The following is a 22,556-nucleotide window of genomic DNA, read 5'->3' as shown; positions in this document are numbered from 1 at the left end:
TTTTAAGTACTTCTCAAAGCCTCTACCTCCAAACTCTATTACTCTGGGGATTAGGGTTACAACAAATGAATTTTGGAAGGGACACAAACCTTCAGCTCACAATAGCACTCAGAAAGGGAAAAAAGTCTTGTGAACACTTACAATGTCCGTACATTCCTATGAAACTGCTTCCAGCACTCCACCACTAAGCACGAGGGGCTCTGGATTCATCACAGATAAGAGAACTTTCACTTCTCTCTTGTCAAAACTTGTACATTCATACTTTCAGAATATATTATTTTTAAAAATTGCTATTTACTCTTTTCTTTCCAAATGTAATAAAATAAAGGATTATATGCTATCTGCAAGTGTGTTGAGAATCTGAAGAGAAAGAAGGAAATAAAACTCACCTACAATCTTATCACTCAAAGTTAAAACAATTCTAATATAAAATATTTCTAGCATTTTGAGATATGCGTAGCATAGGTATACTTTGTTTTATTCAGAAGGCAAAAAAAAAATCTCAGAGAGTTCAAATTAAGTGTTTTACGGTAATTTCATTAACATTTCTTCATGAATGGGGTAAAGTTTTAGAAAAATCCTATTACACGAAATGTTCAAAGTCTAGTACTGAGATCAAGACAAGAAGTTTTACTCTAGAGAAAGGATGGGAGAGGAAGGTATAGTCACAACAGTGCTCTTCATTTTAAAGAGCTGTTGACCAGTCACTCCCAGACTTACGCACAATGATGCCTTTTTCAATGTTGACCAGGCATGTTCTTCACCAGTCAAGGGCTTTCCTGGACACCGGTTATTCATGAAGTTGGTCAGCACCAATGTGTATTTAGATTAGCTGCTTGATTCAAAGTACTCTCTGAGGTAGATTCTTTCACACAACCTTCCTCAGGTGACCTGGAGACTTCCATTAGCTTAGAACCAGTCATTTCACCTCAAATAATCTTTACACTTCTTTGAATACCTTTATTTCAGACAGACTGCAATTTGCTTCGCATACACAAATGAGACACCTTTTGAAAGAGTACAGGCTAATTGAAACTGTCTTGAGTGTCTTTATTCTAGACAGCATCTATTACAATATCTATTTTTACATACACTTTGTATTTTACCACTTTCAGGCTGATTAAGGTTCGAAGCAGGAAGTAAAATCATACTTTTTTTTAAATGATTTGGATAATTCTAATGGCCAATTCTTAAATGGCCTTACATCTTAAAATGGTCAATTTTTTTTACATTTTATAATAAGAAAGTGAAAGCAAAGCAGAAATGTAGGAACCCATATATTTTACATCTCTTGAAATGTAATATACAGAAACGTAGGATTCATGATGTCCGTGATGTTCTGAACCTAAAAATATGCATTTTTTTTCGGAAAATAAAAAGATTCATTTACTGTCTGTCACATATGGTTTCCTTCAGCTTTTGTTTTGAAAATTGTTGCTCTAGGCCCTTCTTCACTTCCTGTACACCTTTAAGGTGCTATGTTAAAATCACGCATCATCAGTAGTTATTGGATGCACTACTATATGAGTCTAGACTTCACAACAGAGTAGAGACTTCAGATTCAGTTTTCATTAGCATTTTTCAGTCCTTGCTTGTTTTTGTTTTTTAGGACTTTCAACTTGACATCATTGATTTTAGGCCACTTCTCACTTTCCCTCCAGAGAATTGCTTCCTTCTCTTTCTTCCAAGCTCACTTCTTACAGCACATCTCCTTCCCAGGCTTCATCCTTTGTTGTGGTTGTTTCTTGTATTGATTGTTTATTACACAAGGAATTCATGAATGAATTATCACTGTGAAAGAGTCAAACTATACAGACTCATGCAGAATAAATGGTACAAATCACCCTCTCATCACTCACACACTCAATTTCCTTAGCAGAAATACTCTAGGGTGAGACTTCTTGTCTTTTTCCCCTTGGTAAATGTCTGCATATACTGCATTAAACACAAATCAAGGGTAGTACAGGGATTGTTCTGTGACACACTTTTTTCATTTAATGATCAGCTTGGAGTTTGGTCCTGACTATTATGTGGGTCTATCTCTTTCTTTTTAATTGTTGTATAACCTTTCATAATATTTGATACTTTATATTTTACCTAAAACTCTCCTTTTAGGCACATTTAGTTCTTTTCATATTTTTAATAGTTTAAGCAATACACAACAAAATCTATATACATATATCATTAGGCACACATATTCCTATGAGATAGATTACTTGGAATCACATTCTGGATCAAAACATGAATATTTAAATTTTGATAACTGCTGACAAATTGCTCTCAAGTTATTTTGCATACCCATCACCATTATATGACAGCACCGATTTTTAAAAATCTTTACCAACACAGAATATTAATGCTGGTATTAGTCAGGGTTCACTCAGCATATTAGAAACCATACCAGTTATTTAGAAAGAGAAAATGCAATATAAGGCATTGGCTAATGGGATTAAAAGACTGGCAAAGACAAAATAACAAGAAGGAAATGTAAGTCACTGCAGAAAGTAGCTACCACCCTTTGTAATTGTGGGGAAGTGAAAGGATAAAGTTGAATTTATCACTTAAATGTCTGAGCACATGCAGAGCTGGGACCCAAACTACTAGCCCATCCAGTTGGTGCTGGGATAAGAAATCCAGAGAACAATGCTTGAAGAGCTGGAAATGTCCAGAGAAAAAACTAGAAACTAGAACTAATTGCTTTATTGGAACCAACTGCTACTTCTAGGGTGAAGAGTTACAGTTGTGACAATTGCTCAAAGAAACAATCTGAAAAGAGCAGCTAAAAGTGTTGGGGGTCCCACCAATTCTGATTCTCAGATGAAATCAGATAGGCTGTACAATGGAGGAAGATGCTGGAGCATTCTCAGCCCTACAAAGTCTCAGCACTAATAAACTAAAGCCTTCTTTCAGTACAAAGACTGACATAGAAAATTTTCTAGGAGTTTAATCCAATTTGAAAGATAGAGATAATAGGTGGACCAAAGATGATCAAGATCAGGATTTTGCCAACTTTCTATAAATTGCCAGATAGCAAATATTTCAGGCTTTGCTAGCCATAGAATCTGTGTCATAAAGCTTCAAATCTGCCTTTGCAGCATGAAAGACATCAAAAGGAACAGGTAAGCCTATGGCTGAGGCTGTGTTCTAATAAAAGTTTATTTATAAAAACAAATGTCAGGCCAGAGCAATTAAGTTGAAAGGGAACAGGTATGATAGTTCTCAGGCAGTTTAAAGTCATGTTTTTATTAATTTTTAAAGGGACAAAAGAAGGAGCTCTAAAGCAATGAGGCTGAAATTTCTCTAAGCACACCATTTTCTACTGAAAGTACAGAAAAAAGCATCTCACTTTAAAAAAGGACAGGGAAAAAAGAAAGCAACAAAAAGAAATTTGTGATCAAATCCAACGGAAATTATTGTAAGCCAATAAGAATAAAATATAGGATAATACACCTCTAGACAATGAAATCCCACTGAGTAATAATCTTAGAAAACTATAACCCAATATATTTAAATGCAAACAAATATTCTTGATTTCTTTGATCTCGTTAAAAATATTAGATTAGGGTTTTCTGGGCATAGCATTTTGTGGGTTTTCATTGTCTAGGGACACTGTAGTGATGGTTTCATGGATGTACCCTTACCTCCAAACTCAACAAGTTGTACATACTGAATATATCAAGCTTTTTGTATATCAACTCTACCTCAAGAAAGTGTCTAAAAAGCAATTAAGAATTTTAAATTAAGGAGTCAATCCCATTTACAATTGTACCCAAAAGCATAAGATACCTAGGAATAAACCTAACCAAAGAGGTAAAGGATCTATACCCTAAAAACTACATAACACTTCTGAAAGAAATTGAGGAAGACACAAAGAGATGGAAAAATATTCCATGCTCATGGATTGGAAGAATTAATATTGTGAAAATGTCAATGTACCCAGGGCAATTTACACGCTTAATGCAATCCCTATCAAAATACCATGGACTTTCTTCAGAGAGTTGGAACAAATTATTTTTAAGATTTGTGTGGAATCAGAAAAGACCCCAAATAGCGAGGGGAATATTAAAAAAGAAAACCATAGCTAGGGGCATCACAATGCCAGATTTCAGGTTGTACTACAAAGCTGTAGTCATCAAGACAGTGTGGTACTGGCACAAAAACAGACACATAGATCAATGGAACAGAATAGAGAATCCAGAAGTGGACCCTCAACTTTATAGTCAACTAATATTTGACAAAGGAGGAAAGACTATCCACTGGAAGGAAGACAGTCGCTTCAATAAATGGTGCTGGGAAAATTGGACATCCACATGCAGAAGAATGAAACTAGACCACTCTCTTGCACCATACACAAAGATAAACTCAAAATGGATGAAAGATCTAAATGTGAGACAAGATTCCATCAAAATCCTAGAAGAGAACACAGGAAACACCCTTTTTGAACTTGGTCACAGTAACTTCTTGCAAGATACATCCATGAAGGCAAGAGAAACAAAAGCGAAAGTGAACTATTGGGACTTCATCAAGATAAGAAGCTTTTGCACAGCAAAGGATACAGTCAACAAAACTCAAAGACAACCTACAGAATGGGAGAAGATATTTGCAAATGACATATCAAATAAAGGACTAGTATCCAATATCTATAAAGAACTTATTAAATTCAACAGCAAAGAAACAAACAATCCAATCATGAAATGGGCAAAAGACATGAACAGAAATCTCACAGAGGAAGACATAGACATGGCAAATATGCACATGAGAAAATGCTCCACATCACTTACCATCAGGGAAATACAAATCAAAACCACAATGAGATCCCACCTCACACCAGTGAGAATGGGGAAAATTAACAAGGCAGGAAACCACATATGTTGGAGAGGATGTGGAGAAAGGGGAACCCTTCTGCAGTGTTGGTGGGAATGTGAACTGGTGCAGCCACTCTGGAAAACGGTGTGGAAGTTCCTCAAAGGGTTAAAAATAGACCTGCCCTATGACCCAGCAATTGCACTGTTGGGGATTTACCCCAAAGATACAGATGCAGTGAAATGCCGGGACACCTGCACCCTGATGTTTCTAGCAGCAATGGTCACAATAGCCAAACTGTGGAAGGAGCCTCGGTGTCCATCGAAAGATGAATGGATAAAGAAGCTGTGGTCTATGTATACAATGGAATATTCCTCAGCCATTAGAAACGACAAATACCCACCGTTTGCTTCGACGTGGATGGAACTGGAGGGGATTATGTTGAGTGAAATAAGTCAATCGGAGAAGGACAAACATTATATGGTCTCACTCATTTGGGGAATATAAAAAATAGTGAAAGGGAATAAAGGGGAAAGGAGAAAAAATGAGTGGGAAATATCAGAAAGGGAGACAGAACATGAGAGACTCCTAACTGGGAAATGAACTAGGGGTGGTAGAAGGGGAGGTGGGTGAGGGGTGGGGGTGACTGGGTGACCGGTACTGAGGGGGTCACTTGATGGGATGAGCACTGGGTGTTATTCTATATGTTGGCAAATTGAACACCAATAACAAATAAATTTACAAAAAAATTTTTAAAAAATCTATAAAAAACAACCATATCAGAATTAGAGAAATTCAGAAATTAGGTAACTGAATAAGGGAGATTTGAAGAGATGTAATAAAATCTAAGAACAGGATCAGAAATTAAAGAAAGTTGTGAAATAAGTATCAAAATAAAAGAGCATAAGAAATGATGATATTGCTTTAACATAAAGAGAAAATAGGAAGAATATTGTTAAATCTTGGAGAAATTATAGGGATAGAAAATTAGTGGGGGGAAAAGAACTAATATATGTATAAGAAGTGTTCCTGGAAAAGAAAACCAAAGCAATAGAATAAAATAAATATTAAAAATACGATTCACAACAATGTTCCCATCATGAAAGCAACCTAAAAATACATATTGAATGCATATTATGCACTTTGGAAAACTGACCCCAAATTGCCAATGCCAACATACAGTTTCAAAAGTTTAAGAAAAAAGAAATAAAAATGGGGAGCTGTTGGACAAAAAGAAGACCAAGCCATTTATAAAAGAAAGAAAACCATATAGTCAGTCTGCTTTATATCAGATATTAAAGAATTAAGACATTTAAGATACTTAGGAAATATGAGCTAAGATTCTATGTCCCAACAAAATGACCTTTAATTCTAAAGGCTCTGCATGACCATTATGAACATTCAAAAACTCAGGGCATATTGTTCCTTGTGTCTTATTTTTTTAAGATTGCATTTATTTTGACACACAGAGAGAGAGCACAAGTAGAGTGGCAGGCACAGGAAGAGTGAGAGGCAGGTTCCCCGCTGAACAGAGAGCCTGATGCGGGGCTCCATCCCAGACCCTGAGATCATCACCTGAGCCGAAGGCAGATGCTTAACCAACTGAGCCACCCAGGCACCCCGTTCCTTATGTCTTTCTTAAGGAATTTCCCAATGAACAGGCTGCAATAATTGAAATGATTGGAGAGACACCAAGCAAAGGACTGGTAGGTTTTCAAATGCCATTTAATTTCAGAATACTAAAAAAAATAAAATAAAAAGAGTTTTTCAAAACCAACATTAAAAAGCAGATGATTTTCAAATAAGCAACAGAATAACTGCTACATTTTCATCAGCACTAATGGATTCCAGAAGACCACAGAATAATGTATTTAATGTACTATAAGGAAATAACGGGCCACCATAACATCTATCTTTAGGAAAAAGAACTTTTAAAAATAATACTAAACTAAAGATATCTTTAAGCAAACAAAACTCACAGGAGTTTGCCACCAAAAATCCTAACTAAAGGAATTTCTAAAGGCAGAAAAAAATAAATCCAGATGGCTGATGTGAGATGGAAGAAGGAGTGAAGACCAAAAATGTGGTAAAATATAATCAAACACTAATTGTATAATGCAACAATAATCTATCTGGGTGACAAAAAAAAATTAAAACCTCCAGATAATACTAAGACACTGGATGAAGGCTGCAGTTATGTCCTGAAACTCTTGAGAGTGGGATGGGATGGGATGCTTCAGGCAGTAAATGGTAACTGGTATACTTGGATGTTTCTTTTATCATGATTTATATATATTATATATTTTATAAAATTATTTTATATATATTTATATTTTATATTGTTTTCATGTTAATTAAAATAAATTATGGGTGGGGGGGCAATGCACCTCCCAATGGTTGGTTCAAGCCAGTCATGGCATTCTTTTAAAATGTTACTGAAGAGTTTACTTCTTTTTCAAACTATTGTCAAATTTATTAGCTATGATATGCCCCATAAGAAATGATTTTCCTCAAAGATCCTGATGTGGTTCATGCTGTTCGGGTGACATTCAAGAAAGAAAAAACAGTTTTATCTTTCTTTTTCTCTGGAAGTTACAGTTGGAATAAAACTAAAGTCAAAGTGATAGAGAGTACTAACTACTATTCTTATTAGCCCTGTGATTTCCACAGCTAATTTCTCTCCTTTCTTTTCTATATATTAAGATAATTATAGTCATTAGTATTACACTGTGATAAAGATACTATCACTATTGGTTAAACACTATTGGCTTTTCACAGGAGTGTTTTCACAGAATGGAGAGAGAGAAAATGCAGAAGTTTGTCCTCAGAGAGCTTTAAATGTACTGATATGTTAAGTAAGAGTGGGGCTTGAGAAGGGAGGAGCAGAGACAATGAAAGAAAGAGCTTGAAAGCTTTAAATGTAAATGAACGTTAATCATGAAAAACACTGATTAAAGTGTAATGATGTAAAAGTTAATCTAGCTACTATGCAATTAACTTAAAATTACAACCATATATTGTATGTGTAATCACATCCTAAGAAACATATTACATTTTAAAAAATTAAACTGCTTTAACCGGATGCTTATGGAAGCCTGCTGACAGATAGCTATACCAATTTGATAATTAACTTTTTAAGGCTAGTTCACATTTTGTGTTCCTAATTAATGCCTACTTAATTTTTGATACATTCTATATTAGGTTAAGTGCCAATTAAATGCTGTGCAAGCTCTAGGAGTGGAAAAATCTCTAAACCTCAAAAACCATGTGATTTTATCATTAAATTGCTCAATAGAAATTAACTAAGAAAACCACTTTCTCACTAACTCTCTAATAATTTTACTCTCAAACAAAACTATTAAAAAATAGATAAGATTTTCTATGATGACTTAGTGAATTCAAGTTATTACGATGGCCACTGTGATAATGGTTTCTGGTTACATGGTAACCAATAAAAATTTCATAAATAACCTTGCACACAATCCTGTAACAATCTCTGGGAGGTCCCCATGAGGTACTTAATTATTTCTTCATCTGTATCAGAAAGCAGGAGAGCCCAGGACTGAAATCTTATCCAAGAACACCACCAAAGACAGAACCAGTGCCAGACCACAAATAGAAGACACAGAGTGAAGCATCAGGCAAGTTTGTGTCTTATCTGAAGCCTCAGAGTCTCTCTTAATGTAACAAGAATGACATTGCTTACCTCCAAGAGTGGCTGAAAGAATTAAACAAACCTGCCAGACGCATGGCTGACAGCAGAAATTACAACAAACAATATTAACAGTTACTGTGTACAAAGTAGCCTAAATTCCTTGTAGAACCTGGTCATTCTCACAATATTGCTGTGAAGTGAGGTGTCTTCCCTCCCACTTTGCAGATGAGAAATCTTAGGCACAGAGGGCTAAGGAATCTGCCAAAATTGCATTAGCCAGTAACTGGTAGAATCAAGGAATCGATCCCGCGTACTTTGATTCTAGAACCTGGGCTGTTAACAACTATGTCACACAGTTTAGTAAAAATGAATTGGGTTTAGGAGTAATTTGCTACCACTGTTTTCTGCTTTGTGCCTGGGCTTCTCAATCTAGTGAACTCTTAAGCCTGCAGGATATTTATTGATTGTTGTATAGACTACACTTTTATCAAACTACTGAGTCATGTGGCCAATTTTCCTGAATGTACAGTTAGAAGAACCTTTAAGGAAAAAAAAAATCAGCATTAATACATTTGAAGTAAATTTTAATTTTAAGTATTTAACGTATATATTCTAAAGAAAAATTCTTGAAGCATCATATATAGAGTGCCTAAATCATTAGTATAAGGCTAGGTGAATTTTAAAGCAAACACATCCATGGAACAGCATCCACATCAAAAATACTAGCACCCCAGAAGTCCATCAACATGCTTTCACTGACCATCTCTTCTATAAGCTTGGTCACTATTTAATTTCTAACGTCATAGATTTTTTTTTTTTTTTTTTTACTATTTTAGAAATCTATAAATGGAATCATACCCTGGGTATTATTTGTCTCTTTTATCTCTGGCTTCTTTCATTTAACGTTATACTTGTGCTATTCGTCTGTTTAGTTGTTCATAGTTGCATTTCACCTTTTCTCACTGCTATGTAGCAATGAGATACCACAATTTATTAATGTATTCTATCATTGGTGAGCATTTAGTTTATTTGTAGTTTGGGGCTATTATGCATCGTTTTGGGGGGTGGTGTTTTGTTTTGTGTGAATGTATGCACACATTGCTACTCACCCTCAATGTGCAATTGTTAGATCATGGGGTCTGTGTAGCGTGACTGTTCTTGTCTGCTCAGGACTGTCCCAGCCTGACTTCTGAAAGCCCTTTGCTTCGGGAGACCCTTCAGGTCTCATAAGCTAGGACAGCTGGTCCTCCTAGGTATGCTAGCTATGCGCACACTTGTCTGTAGATGATGCTACCAAAGAGTCTTCCAAAACAGTCATACAGATTTACATCCCTGAGAGCTTCCTCTACATCCTCATCAGTGCTTGAGATTATCTGTCTTTTCATTTTATCCATTGTGCTTGATTTGTAATGGCATCTGCTGGTGGTTGTTGGGACTGATGGATCAGGCAATTCGACTCTTTTGTTTGTGACATTTCTGTTCCAAACTCCCACCTATTTTTTAGTTGATTCCGCCTCATCATTGATTTATTGGTCGTATATGTTGCGAATCACATCCCCCACTCCATGTCAATTCCTGTGTTTTTATTTGCTTAATGATGCCCTTTATTGAACAGCAGTTGTTACTTTTTAAAAAAGATTTTATGTATTTGTTCTTGCTGAGAAAGCACGTGAATGGGGGAGGGGCAGACGGAGAGGGAGAGAGAACCCCAAGCAGACTCCTGCCGAGCACAGAGTCTGACTCGGGCTCCACCTGACCCCCCAGATCATGACTGGAGTTGAAATCAAGAGCCATATGCTTAGCCAATGAAGGCGCCTGGGCACCCTGCAGTTATTACTTTTAATGCCATCGAATCTATCATCTTTTCCTTCATAGACAATACTTTTTATCACTTATTTTAGAAACCTTTTCCTGTCCCAAGGCCATAAAGTTGCTGTCTTTGCTATTTTCTGGAAGATTCATTTTATCTTTTGCATTTAGATCTTCAATCTCCTCAGAATTGACTTTTATGTGAGGTATGGATAAAAATTCATCTTTTATTATATGGATATTCCATTTGTCCAGTACCATAAAATTCCAAGTGCTCTCTAATGATATTTTCATAAATTAAGGGTCTGCGGTAACTTTGATTCTTTTGTGCTATTTATTCTGCTCCACTTTTCTATTTCTTTCCTACTTCCGTTCTTTAAAATTCAACACAGTGTAATTTCCTATAGGACTTCTGAATCCTGTGATATGGTCTAAACATCTCTCATATGTTCCAATATGAGCTGGTGGAACATCTAAGTCATTTTTCAAATCACATTAAAATTAGGCTCAAAATTCCATAAAGGCCAGGTATATACTTATTCTGTGTTCTATCTCTGCTACTCAGCAGAGTGCAAGGCATATGGAAAATATCTATAAATGCTTGTTGAAATGTTGAGCTTAACTGCTGGGTAGAATATAATTTCAAAAGCCAATATAAGAAAACTCAGTATTTTGTAAAAATCACCTTATAGATTATAAGAATTTTCAACCCATTTTTCTAATTTGAGCTCCACAAAAATTTTATAAAATAAAGCACAACTGTTATTTAACCAATTTTACCCTTACAAAAAGGAGAACTTAGAAATACATCATTTCACTGCATCATTTATTTTTTTTTATTTTTTATTTTTTTCACTGCATCATTTAAAGTAACATCAAATAGAGCTAGAAACTGTGTCTTTGGAATACGAAACTCAGCATTTCTTGAAATCTAATGCATGTTTATTCACTATCAGATTATCAATGGTTTGTTTGTTTTTGTTTTTGTTTTTTTGGTCTCAAGTTGTATCACTTTTACTTTCTCAACAATTCCTTGGAGTTTTCATTACACGACAATGTCCTGATAATACCCAAGGAAATGAAATGATTGTGACTACAGTATCTCTGTTGTATTAATATGGCATTTTACCTTTGCTATTTACATTTTCAAAATGCTTAATTTTTCCTCCTAAATATCCCCATGTGTCTATTAACGGGACCCACAGCAATCCTACATTGGTTTATAGAATTTATTTTCCTTAATACTCACTGTCAGCTGCAAATACCACATGGGAACTTCTTTCTGGACATACCTTTCAGTCTTAGTCTATATAGATTTGGACTTGCTTAGAGCCTTTATTTACTTAGACTTTTTAAAAATCTGTGATGGATAACCTTTTTATGCTGTGCCTTCTTTTGAAGCGCTTGCATATCTGTCTCTTGATTTATGCTTCTACTCTATACAAGTTACAATTTCCTGTAAAGATTAAGAAAACACTTGCCTGATCTGCCATAGGTGTTGCCTCTATATTTAAATAGGAATGCTTTATCTCTTTTTATTTTTTTCTTGCTCTTCTTAGAGCAAGTGCATTTATCTTAAATGGTCAAATAATTCACATGAATACAAGGAAAATACTTGACCTCATTTAAATTTTAGGCATGAGATTCCAGATGGTTACAATTACTGCTGTGGGGCATTTAGCCCTAAAACTTTTTTTTTTAAAAAGGTTTATTGAATCCAGATTTGTCATCAACTTTCATGAAAATCATACGTCTCTGCTATCTGAAACATTTGGCCTATTTTCAAACCAAAAGTCTGGTGCACTGTAGGTATTTTTATTTACATAAATTATCTAAGATTATTATTTTTGCACATTTTCAGAATGGAAATAGAAATTTCACCTGATTTTAATAATATTTATAGCCTGATAAATAAATCATGTTAGGTAACTTTTAATTTTACATTTTACTGTGTTTTATGGTCTTATTTATTTACTTGAGAGAGTGCACAGAGGGAGAGAGAGAGAAGTAGAACTTGCCACGGAGCAGGGATTCCGACATGGGGATGAATCCCGGGCTCCGAGATCATGACCTGAACCCAGGGCAGTCACTTAACCAACTGAGCCACACAGGTGTCCTCACATTAGATAATTTTAAATTGATTTAGATATTCTAATCATTCTCTTAGGTATCATCTTGCTACTACCATGAAAAAATCTTTATTAATAAGCAAAACATATTAATTACTACTGAATGCGGAGAAAGTGTTCTAGGGCATTCATTTCTTGCCAAACTCTTGTCTCATCTTCCTTTCAGCTAAAATGAGCTATTCTAGAGCAGGGACTTGTCATAATAACCACAGTACACCAGGTAAATTTAATATTTTTTGTCATGCAATCAGCATTAGTAAAAGTTTGTAGAAAAATGTCTTAGCTTCTCTCACAAAACAAAACAAAACAAAACAAATCAATATTGGAAAGGTCTTTAAGAAGTCCATTTACTAAAAGGTTTATCATAAAATTTCATTTCTATTTTTACTCTACAAATTGGAATAAGTTGACAGGGGAGTGGAAGGAGAATGGTAATATTTCAGATAGACTCATATTGTCAAGTAATGGAACTAATATCATATATATGTAAATACACACATATTACTTGAGATGAGAGAGTCAGTTTATACTCTATTCAATAATAATAAAAATATACCTTTCTTTCTTTCTTTCTTTTTTTCTTTTTCTTTCTTTCTTTTTTTTTTCTTTTTTTTTTTTTTTTTTTTGTTTTGCGATTGATCTGAAAATTTTGACCTGGTTGACTGAATGCATATGGTAATAGGTTAAGGCTTAAGCACAATTAAACATGTCCTTTATGAATAATGATGGATATTTTTTATCATAGCCCTTTGTATCCCCAGAGAGCCATATTCATGGTATTAACAGAAACCTCATAAGCCTCATTTAATTCCTTTCTCTATCCCTTCTTAGTTGAATGAACTTAACCAACTTACATGACCTCTTTATAGATCTGCTAAAAAATGAGTGAGTAAGATGACCTTAAATGGATTTGATCTAATATACAAATGTGGACATGCCAAACTACTCCATGGATATAAATGCTCTAGTCAATACACATTCAGTAAACATTTGTTGTAAAGGATATAATTAAAAATTCTCCCAGTGAACTTGTCTCCAGTGTTCCTAAATGCACTATCACTATGCATATATATTTAAGTTCCATGTCTGAGTATGACATCAAGAATTGATGTCTGGATATTGTACAAAAGATATAAACATTTTATTGGACATTTATCTGGTCCTACTTCAAGTAATACCAAGCTTCTACTACTAACTTCTGGTCATATTTTTTTTCTTTGTTAGGGGAAGCCGAAAAAGATTGAATTTGCACATTAAGATAATATAATTAAGGATAATGAAGTTACTATAAGATCATTATTCAAGCAGAATCCTTCCAAATAGATTGAAAAAGGAAATGAGTACAGGAAAAAAAAATGAGAACAATAACTGTGAGTCAAAAGGACATCATCTAATATATTCTATCAGTATTCACATGGAGTTTCCACTATAACATTTTTATTTTTAGTTCAATGCCTTGATTTACTACTAGAAGAAAATGTCCCCCAAAATCCATATATCCCTTTCCACTACTTTGAACATCATTTTGCACATTGTCTTGGTATATTGTGTCTGGGTGAGTAGCATTTGCAAGAGAAATGCCAGAATAAAAGCCTCCTTTGTTGGTGTCTTCAACAACTTTAAAACTGGGCTTTGACATCTCAGCCCTTGTCCCAGAAAACCTATAAGCCATGCCGAAGGGAAGATATGGTGAGGCAGATCCATGTGTCTGTGTGTGAGAGGAAACTCTTTTTTTTTTTTTTTAATTAATAAACAGGCCTTTAGTCTCCAGGGCCCATTTCCCCAGCAGTCAATTCACTTAGAAAAATAAAATGTCACTTAATTGGCAAGAAAATTGCCTAAATTTTGTGTGACAAACTCAAAGAAATACATTCTGTAGATGGAAAAAAGGAAAGAGAAAAGGATATAAATTAAATGTTAATTATGAAGATGATTAAAATGTAATAATATACAAAATTCATCTAGCTCCTTGGTAATTGACACAAAATTATATAAATTTGGGATATGTAATCACAATCAAACTAATATTATAAACTTAAAAAAATAAATTGCTTAAAATTGATGCTTAGGTTCCATTGTGTTGACAGCTATCTACTAAATCTGTAGAGAGCGCTAATTTGATAGGAATGACTTGCATTTAAAAGTCAGTTCAGATTTTAGGTTAATTGGCATCCACTTAACTTGTGAAGTCTACCTTGTTAAATATAAGTTTTTTAAAAAATTAATGCCAATAGAAGTGAGAAAACCATTTGACACAAGGCAGCAATTAACTATATAAAACCAAAATTCAAGAATCTAGAAGTTGGTAAAAATGCAAAATCTTTTATTTGCCCTTGAATTTACAAATCAATCATATGTCAAAATGAAATGTAGGGGAAAAAATGAAATGTAGGAAAATAACCTGCCAAATAGTATAAAAGAGATATCAGAAAATCCAGAATAAGTGCAAGTGCAAAGATTAAAATGGAAAATAATGAAATAAATGATGAAAAAAAAAAAGCCAAGTACTCTCAAAAAGTTGTGTACCTCTTTGTAGCCTTGTTTAATACTTGAATTTATTATTGCTTAACATCTGTAAAGATTCTTTCATCTTTTGTCCAACTTTTGTTAATGCTAAGTTACATTACACAGTCAAGTATATTCTAATCTAGAGGATGATATTTAGTGAAAAGCTCTAGTGCCTATGTTTTATAATAATATATCTCTTCTCTTTCTCTTTATTTTCTGGGTCTTTTATATTTCAACCCAACACATGCTCATTCATAGTCTCTTGTATTTGAAGCACTGAAGTGGTTACTGGAAATATCTATCTCCTAAATCTAGTATCTATGTGGCTATGGATGGGAGGATTTGACAATTACTTGGGGACATCTCCTGTTGACAATTTTTCAAGAACAAATAGGGACAAATGCAAGCATGTTTAAATGAGGAGAGACGATCTAGAAACTGTCAGGGACCTTGGCAGAGAGTATCAAGGGAGCACAAAACAGTAAAATATTGAATGCAGACAGGGTTTTGAAGTACAAAAATGATGGAGTTTTAATTGATTGTGGTGTCTTAGCCATGATGCTGGAAAAGATTAAAGAATTTGTGAAAAGGACAGATTTGAAATGAGTCAGACATAGTTCTATCCTCTAAAGAACTCTTAACGAATGGTAGACTTGAGATCACCCTCATCTTGCTTAGCAGACTATTTTATTATTATTAATTATTATTATTATTATCATCATCATCACCATCATTATCATCATTATTTTAGAGAGGAAAAGAGAAAGGTGGGGAGGGGCAGAAGTAGAGAGAGAGAGAGAAATAATCTCAAGCAGACTCCTGCTAACTCTTCAATGTAGGGCTTGATTTCACAACCCTGAGATCATGACCTGAGTCAAAATCAACAGTTGGAGGCTGAACTGACTGAGTCACCCAGGCTACCCCTATTTAGCAGAGTCTTAAGAATGTAAGTTCAAAATTCAGTCAATGTGAGTATAGATCTTAGCCCTGCAACTTGCTCTGTTTGACTTTATGCAAATTACTGCAATTATTCTGCTTCCAGTTTGCTCATATTTAAAATGGGAAAGATGATAATTGAAATCCTGGAAGCATGAAGAAACACCTGGTCTGTTGAAGGAAAAATAAGAACACAGCTCTGAAAGCACAATTTTAACTAGAAAGGGCTTAAAGGATGCATACATTAAATAAAAATATCTAAACATAAATAGAGCACAGAAGAAAGCACAAGACTTAAGATTAACATCCCTGCAATTTCCCAGATTTCATAAAAAAAATACACCTACAAAAGAAAGAGAATAAAGTTGGTATAAGAAGCCTCATCAGTGGCTAGGCAACATGGCAGGTGACAGGTATGGGTGGTGAACATTACCTTAATGTGCAGAGGAAAATTATTTTCAAATTAAAATTCTATACCCAGCTAAAATGTAGTCAAATGTGCTAGTAAAGACAGTCTTAGATATGCAATGACTACTCATGTATCTTTTTATAGGAGTATATTAAGGATTTCTTTCTGGAAGAATAAAGATAGAAGCCAAGAAATAGAAATCCATGGAGAAAGAAATGGTATAGGGAAAAACAAATAAATCATATTTTAATTAATCAAAAAATGTCTATCAGAGGTGGTGGAGTAGAATAGGAAAAATTTCAAAAGAGAAAATACAGAATGCAAGGGCAGGTATACATCTATATATTTATCTATCATCTATCTACCTATATCTATCTATCTATCTATCATCTATCTATCTATCTATCTATCTATCTATCTATCTATCTATCATCTATCTATCTATATTTTTTATATAAAAACTATATAATTGGGATCCCTGGGTGGCGCAGCGGTTTGGCGCCTGCCTTTGGCCCAGGGCGCGATCCTGGAGACCCGGGATCGAATCCCACATCGGGCTCCCGGTGCATGGAGCCTGCTTCTCCCTCTGCCTGTGTCTCTGCGCCTCTCTCTCTCTCTGTGACTATCATAAATAAATAAAAAAAAAATTAAAAAAAAAAAAAAAAACTATATAATTAGAGCAATATAAGTATAAAAGATGTTTAATAATATTTAATACCCATTTTTGCTGAAAATAATTTTATTAATATAGGAATACAAAAAATTCTTTAATCTGATAGAGGACATCTCCCCACAACTGTAGTTCACATGACTTATAATAATGAGGAATGGTAAAAACATTCTTTTTAAAGTGATTGCAAAGACAGTAAAGCCCAGAATCACCCAGAATCATCTTTTTTCAGAATATAGTCAATAGAGGACAAAAGAAAAAGAACTAGAAGTATTAGAAAGAAAGACAGCATTTTTAAAAATTTTCACCGGTGATTTGACTATGTATTTAAAAAAAATATATACAGGCAGATTATTAGAATTAATAAGAATGGCCTAGCAGCCAAGGCCATAAAACAGAATACACAGGCAATATAAGGAAAAGAGATGGTACACACAGGAAGTAGGAAATTTTAATTCACTTCTCTCAGTATATGCCAGATTAAATCAGATAGATAAATAAGGTATAGAAGATATATATTATGTAACTAATAAGATTCTCATGATTGATATATTAAACCCTGCATTCTGAAATAAAGAATATGCATTTCAGTTCTCATGGAAGTATCATAAAAATTTACCATACAGTATGACATGTGGAAAATGTATTAAGATAGATTTCAAAAAATATAAAAGCCAACTGGTTTAGTCAATGAGGGCTGCTATCACAACAAATCAAGGAGTCAGCCTTCTTCCTGGCTCACAGATGGTTACCTCCTCTGTGCCCTCATGTTGTAAATAGAGGGACAGCAAGCTCTCTGGCCTTTTCTTATAAGGGCACTAATCCCATCAGAAAAACCCCACCCTCAAGACCTCATTTAAGCCTACTATATCCTAAAGCCCCAGACTCCACACACCATTACACTGGGAATTAGGGCTTCAATGTATGAATTTTGGACACAAACATCTTATCTATAACAATAACATTTTTAATCATAATGGAATAAAAATACATCACAGCATTTAAAAAGTCACCTATACATGAGGAAATTTTAAACATTCTTTAAACGACTTTTGAGTCAAAGGTAATTCAAGCTGGATATGCAGAATATTGACAAAATATCAATAATGAAAACAGTACCTGTAAGAACCTACGACATACATCATATGCCACACTCAAAGGACAAAGAATGACATTAAATACAGCAATTAAAATAAATTAGTAAGCATCTGAATAAAAAATTTAGAAAAATTGGTCTAAATGAAAGAATAAAGTTAGACAAAACAAAAGAGTAAATAGATGAAAGCAGGTATAAATAAGTGAGAAAACAGAAAATTTGTAGAATAAAAAAATTAATAATAGCTTTTTTGAAAAACATACACCATAAGCTAACCTAGTTAAGGAATAAACAGATGGAAATGGGACGTGGGGTGAGGAGAAGTGGGAAAAGTGCCAATCAACCACATAAAAATTTATATGTAGAAATCAAATCTATCTATCTAAGGACATTTATGAAACAGTGTTGAGTCAACTTTTTCCAAACCCTTTACAATAACTTAGAAATCTTATTAAAATGGATACAATCTCATAAATAGGACAATTTCTATTTATTTCTACAGAAGTCAGGGAAATCCATTAAGAAGCCAGCTTCTCAAACATCCCATACCAGAACAGTTTTATTCTGAATTCTACCAGCACCTTTAAGAGTGAATGTTGCCAATGTCATTTAAACTGGTCCAGAAGGGATGCCTGGGTGGCTGAGTGGTTGACCATCTGCCTTTGGCTCAGGTTGTGACCCCTGGTCCTGTCCCACATCAGGCTCCCTGCGTGGAGCCTGCTTCTCCCTCTGCCAGTGTCTCTGCCTTTCTCTCTGTGTCTTTCATGAATAAATAAATTAATTAATTAAAAATTAATTTATTAATAAACTGCCCCAGAAAATAGGAAAAGAAGTAAAGCTTTCATTCTTTTTATTTATATTAATATATCTAAGAAAAAAATCATGGATATCCTTGTATATACTGAAAAAGAATTTGAAATTTTTCAAAATCTGTTTTCGGTTTCAAAACAACCATTTCTTTTCTTCTCACCTCTTTCTTGCTTGCATCTTTCTTTCTTTCTTTCTTTCTTTCTTTCTTTCTTTCTTTCTTTCTTTCTTTCCTTTTTCCAACACTTAACCATTTCTTAACATGTTAAATTGTACATTCCTCTCAGCATTGAAAACCAGCTAGTAGAAAACATTGGATATAGTCACACTAAATTCAAAAGCAAGGCAAACTACCAGTTTCAGCTCTAATACTGTGTTGTTCTGGAGGTACTAGCCTCCAGGCTATTTGAAATTACCAAGAAAATAAAGCTACATGCATAAAGTTAATAAATTAGGATACAAAATTTATTTGATTAAATTGAGAATTCATATATAAAATTAGCCTTCAGTTAAAAACTATAAGGAGAAATGGACCCCATTTATAATGGCAATAAAACGGATAACATGGTTAGGAATAAATCGAAAGCAACATGGAAGACCTAGATGAGGTCTTTCACAAAAGAGATGTGAAAACAGGAGAAGACACACTGTTCTAGTGTCAGCAGATGCAGCATGGCAAACGTCTATTGGGTCTCCATAAATCTTTATTGTTCTATTTCTTAAAAAAAAATGTTTCTACTTATTTGGGATAGAGAGAGATAGCTAGAGAGAGCACACAGAGTATGAAATTAATGTGTTGTTCATGTGTATGTTTTTTTATTTTTATTTTTTAAAGATTTTATTTATATATACTTGAGAGACACACAGAGAGAGGCAGAGACACAGGCAGAGGGAGAAGCAGGTTCCCTGTGGGAAGCCTGATGTGGGACTGAATCCCAGGACCCGGTGATTATGACCTGAGCCAAAGGGAGACGGTCAACCACAGAGCCACCCAGTTTGTTTTAGGTAATAAATTCCTTAAAAGTTTTAGAATTTCAGGGAATCACTGAAATAGATGTGATATAGTGGGGAATGGAGGCCAGTCTTACTAAATATTGAAGTTGAACACAAAGTCTTAATGATTAAAACAGTGTGGTAATGATGCCTGGAGAGATAAACCAGTAAAACAGAAGTCCAGAAATAAACCTTGATGCATTGGGGTCAGTTTTGTACAAAATACAGAAAGCATCTCAAAATCTGCATGGAAAAGATGGAAAAGATTAACTAATATATATTAAAAAAAAAAAAAACTGGGTGAGAACAGACTCAGAACTCATATTTGACTGAATTCCTAAAGAATCAAATGTTTAAAAAAAAAAAGGAGCAATAAAATGACTAGAAGAAAAACAAGTAATAATTATAATTATGGAGTAGAAAAGACCTTTAATCTATGACAGAATCCACAAACTAGGGAGGAAAATATTGATAAATTTTAATATTTAAGTATTAAAATGAAAACCTTTTAGAGGCAAACAATAACAATAGCAAAATAACTTAGCATTGTGGCAAAGAAACAATGACAGCGGTGCCTGGCTGGCTCAGTCAGTTGGTTAAGCATCTGACTTTTGATCTCAGCTCAGGTCTTGATCTCAGGGTCATGAGTTCAAGCCCAACTTTGGACTCCACATTGGGTGTGGAGGCTACTTAAAACAAAACAAAACAAAACAAAACCAATGGCAGAGATAAACCAGTAAAACATTTTGCAATCTACATCACAGGTAAAATTTAACAGTTCTTCCTAATGTACCAAACAAAAGCTCCTAGAAATTGAAAAGGAAAGGTCAATAATCCACAAGCAAACTTACAGCCACGAAAGAAAGAAGAAAGAAAGAAAGAAAGAAAGAAAGAAAGAAAGAAAGAAAGAAAGAAAAGAAAGAAAGAAAGAAAGAGAAAGGAAATGCTAGATGTTTAAACCTTATTTTTTTTAAAGATTTTATTTATTTATTCATGACAGATACAGAGAGAGAGAGAGAGAGAGAGAGAGAGAGAGGCAGAGACACAGGCAGAGGGAGAAGCAGGCTCCACACGGGGAGCCCGACTGGGACTCGATCCCTGGTCTCCAGGATCACACCCCAGGCTGAAGATGGTGCTAAACCGCTGGGCCACCGGGGATGCCCTTAACCTTATTTTTATAAAGAGAAATGCGGATAAGATACCAATATTCACACATCAAGTTGACAAAAATGCAGAAGTTAAATACCATTCTGTTCACAAGGCCATAGAATCAGGGACTTAGTTTCTGGTAGGAGTACAAATTCTTACAAACTTGGTGGAGGGCAATCTGGAAATATCTATCAATAGTAAAAGAAATACACATTTCACACCTGTGAAACCACATTTATAAAGCAATTTTTGCAGTACTGTTTCTTACAGCAAAAAACTGAAAACAATTTAATATTCATCCATAGTGGACAAGTCAAATAAATCATGGTGCATTCCAACATAATAAAATACAGTTGAAAATAAAAATGAGAAATCTCTTTCATAGATTGATATGGAAATATCTTCTGGGGATATTAAGTGAAGATGCGAGAAACAGAACCATGTATATAGTATGCTACATCTTCTGGTTGGTGACAGGGAAGGAGGAAAAAGAAGAATATATTTGAATTTGTTTGTAAGAAAAATAAGATACAAGATACAATTATGATGATTCCCTGAATGGTCTGCCTGGATATTCATGAAGGTAAGAAGGACACAGTCACTTAAATGTGTAAATCATGTCAATGTATTATATCCTCAAAAAAGTTAAAATAAGCCAAATATAGTAATATACATGTGATAAATGTTCTAATCAAAGTATGGCAAACACCAGGGAAATGGTGATGAGGGGATATTCAACTAGCTCAATTGGTCCAGCTGGTAGGAAAGTTAGAAGAAATAAAATCCTAACAGTACTGATATTGGTTCTAGATTGCTGAGTAAAAATCCACCAGGGAAACAAGGTGGCAGGAGTGAAATCCTATGAATCTGGTGGTCTCCCATGTATAATGAAGCAAGTGGAAAGTCTACCAGGCTTTAGAAATATACTTTTATGAGTGCATTTTTTTTTAATTCTTGTGAGATGAATATCAAAATAAGACATTATTTGGAAAAAAGTTAGATTTTTATTTACATACAAACTATAATATCAGTGGATCAATGCCCAGATTTTTCTACAAAATTAACAAAGTGATTGCTCATTAGGATGAAACGTGTTGATTTTTGGTTGTTCCCCTCCCCCAAAGTATGTAATAAATTGAAGGCTGGACTGTCTTTATTTTCTCTCTGGGTCCCCTTTGTGAGGATCGACGAGGATTTAACAAATGATGGAGTCACTTCTAAAGCATCTTCCATTTCTCACCTCTCACCTTCTGTCAAATCCCACATATAACATCTCATTGAAGCTCATCTTCCCCTCTCTGAAGTATTTCTATGGTTCTCCCTACCTCTTAGTGTAATACTCCCACTATTACAATCTCTGATACCTGAATACCTCAAAGCCTTGTCTCTCATTTTTTTCATCCAGGTTAATAATTTCAAAATGCAAGGCACTTGAGTGGTTCAGTGGCCTTTGGCTCAGGTTGTGATCCTGGGGTCCTGGGATCGAGTCCCACATCGGGATCCCTACAGAGAGTCTGCTTCTCCCTCTGCTTATGTCTCTGCCTCTGTCTCTGTGTCTCTCATGAATAAATAAATAAAATCTTTAAATAGTA

This window comes from Canis lupus, chromosome 37 (genome assembly GCF_048164855.1).
Source record: "Canis lupus baileyi chromosome 37, mCanLup2.hap1, whole genome shotgun sequence".
In the NCBI taxonomy this organism is placed as follows: domain Eukaryota; kingdom Metazoa; phylum Chordata; class Mammalia; order Carnivora; family Canidae; genus Canis; species Canis lupus.
Note: the sequence above shows the minus strand (reverse complement) of the source record.